Below are 2758 nucleotides of genomic sequence, written 5' to 3'. Positions count from 1 at the left end.
GGAAAATCCATGGTTGAGTTAGAGAGTAAAGCACTAAAAGACTTTCCTGAGGGCTCTTCCATTAATCTGCTTTTTAATGAACAGCTCAAACAGAGTAAGTGCAAAACTGCCAAACAGATGCGGTGGCATCCCATTATGATAAGGTGGTGTCTTGGATTATACCACACATCCCCGGCAGCTTATGAGTTCATTAAAAACTCTGGCTTTTTAAGGCTTCCTCACAAGACCACAGTCCTGGACTATAGCATTTACACCAAACCAGAGACTGGTTTTAACCCGGATACAATCCGAAAGCTGTATGAAGAGGCTGGTATAGAAAACCTTCATGAAGGTCAAAGAAACGTAGCGTTACTGTTTGACGAGATGAAAATTCATTCAGAGCTAGTATATAGCAAATCGACTGGAAAGCTGATTGGATTTGTTGAGCTAGGTGCTATCAATTCAGAATTTGAGTTCTTGGAAAAACAGTTTAAAGCAGAACAAAGTGACAGTAATGAATCTGAAGAAAGGGAACTTGCGACTCATTCATTAGCCTTCTTGGTAAGAGGCATCTACACTGATTTTCAATTCTGTATGGGCTGTTTTGCTGCTAAAGATCTGAAGGCTGAAGACATATTTCCGGTCGCTTGGGAGGCTGTATCAGTTCTTGAGTCAATTGGTTTTATAGTCAGATGCCTAGTTTCTGATGGTGCCTCAGCAAACCGATCCTTCTATAAGCTCCATCGTACCTCGCCATCAGCACTACCTTATTTTGCAAAGAATCTTTGCTGTGGAGAAAGAATACTATATTTCATTTGTGATGTTCCCCACTTAATCAAGACAACGAGAAACAATCTTGAAAACTCCCATGGTCACTGTAATACAAAGAATCTACTAGTACACATTCTTATTTTACGTTGAATACTTTAGGTGTACAAGTACTTTTGCCAGCAGAAACTTATAGAATTAAGATTGAAACTAATTAATAGTCTGATATAATTTCAGAGCTAAAAATGCCATTTATGTTTTTGTTTTTGAAAAGTTTGTTTGTTCACCTAAAGTAATTATAGCTTCATTTTTTTCCTTATCAATTTATTATTAAAGGGCCTCAATGGCACATAAAAATAAGTCATAGAGCAATCTGGATGGGCCATACATTATACACTGAATGATTATATCTCTATAATTACATGTTATGGATCGTGATATCATGATGAGTCTAATAGAATTTAGTGGAAAATCTTACATTTCAAAATCAAGCCAATGTAAACTTTTTAATAACAAGGTTCTTTCTTTATTTCTTAGCTCGACAAGCAGCAAATCAGTTGGAATCACATTGTCTCGTTGAAACAAGGTGACCAGAACCTCAAGACACCTGGATTGTATTGTACAAAGCTGAGAAGCGAGCATATTAACCTTACCTCTAGGACAAGAATGAAAGTGAATCTTGCGGCTCAGGTAAACAAATTGCAAAAATTATTGACCCACAAAGACAGTGTCTAGGGGAAGGCAAAGATAGTTCCCAATCTGTTTTCCAGAGGATGGCAATCCAAAACATCATAATCAATATCAGCATGTATCAACTGTTTTCTTGGTGATTTCTTTCACCAAGTCAAATCAGCCAATCAGATTTTCAACTAGCATTACAAGCTTTTTTATAAGCATAATGCTTATCCAGCGTATCCAGGATTAATTCCTGCAAAAATTTAAGCATATGCAATTTGCAAATGACATGCCTTGAGTTTTTGCTTTACCCCCTGTTTTTTTATCTTTAAAACAAGAGTACATTTTTTTGAAACATTTCAAAATTTTTTAATACTTGTTATAGGTCCTCAGCAGTACTGTTGCAGATGCGTTGAAAATGCAAAAAAGGACTGATACAAAAGGAACCGAAACCTTTTGCAGGAATTTCGACAAATTTTTCGATTGTCTCAATGTGCAGTATAAAGACCAAGGAAGAAACGAACGAAAGGAAAGCAAGAAAGCCTACTACAGTGAAAATGATTCAAGATTCGGGGTATTTTATACGTTTATTATGCTCTTGAACTTCTGAAATTCTTTGTTGTTTAAAAATTTTGAGTTAAAAAATACAGCGAAGTAAATTCTTTTTTTGCAGGTCAAAAGCATGAATAAAACCAAAGCAAGAAAAAGGAATTTTGAAGTAACTAATTAATGTGAAGCTGTCTCGCAGTGCTCAATTGCAATTCATTCTTTCTTTTCAGTGGTTGAAAGACACTTTCTTAGAAGGATACATCAATCGTTGGCTGAAAAAATCACTGGCAATACCTGAGCTATCGAAAAAGGAACAAAATCGTCTTTGCCTGAGCTCACAAACAATTGAAGGTCTCAGGATAACAGGTAATAATATTAAAAACATTGTTGTTTTTCTTTAAATTTATTTTTGGAATGGCAAAAATTCAAAGAAAAAAAAATATTATGTACATAAATCACTTCGATATATTTGGCAAATAACTTGGTAATCTTAGCTGTTACCAAGGAACTTATTTGGCGGGAACTAATTTTGGCCAAATTTAAAAATTTCACTATTCGCCAAAATAAGTTCCGGCCAAAATAAGTTTCCTTAAGGTATCTTTTCTTGAATTATACATATTTTGTAGCTGCCTATCAGAAGAGATAATCTCGAAGGAAGAGATAGAAAGTTGGGCTAGAAATACTGTGAAAGTATTCTTAAGAATTTGCCAAAATCTAGGTCGAAATATTTTAAATTATATTTGTCAAATTATATTCTTCGAATTTCTTCTTTTTTAGTCAATTCAAT

Source organism: Clytia hemisphaerica, unplaced genomic scaffold, assembly GCF_902728285.1.
Source record: "Clytia hemisphaerica strain Z4C2 unplaced genomic scaffold, Clytia hemisphaerica genome assembly, whole genome shotgun sequence".
Taxonomy (NCBI): domain Eukaryota; kingdom Metazoa; phylum Cnidaria; class Hydrozoa; order Leptothecata; family Clytiidae; genus Clytia; species Clytia hemisphaerica.
Note: the sequence above shows the minus strand (reverse complement) of the source record.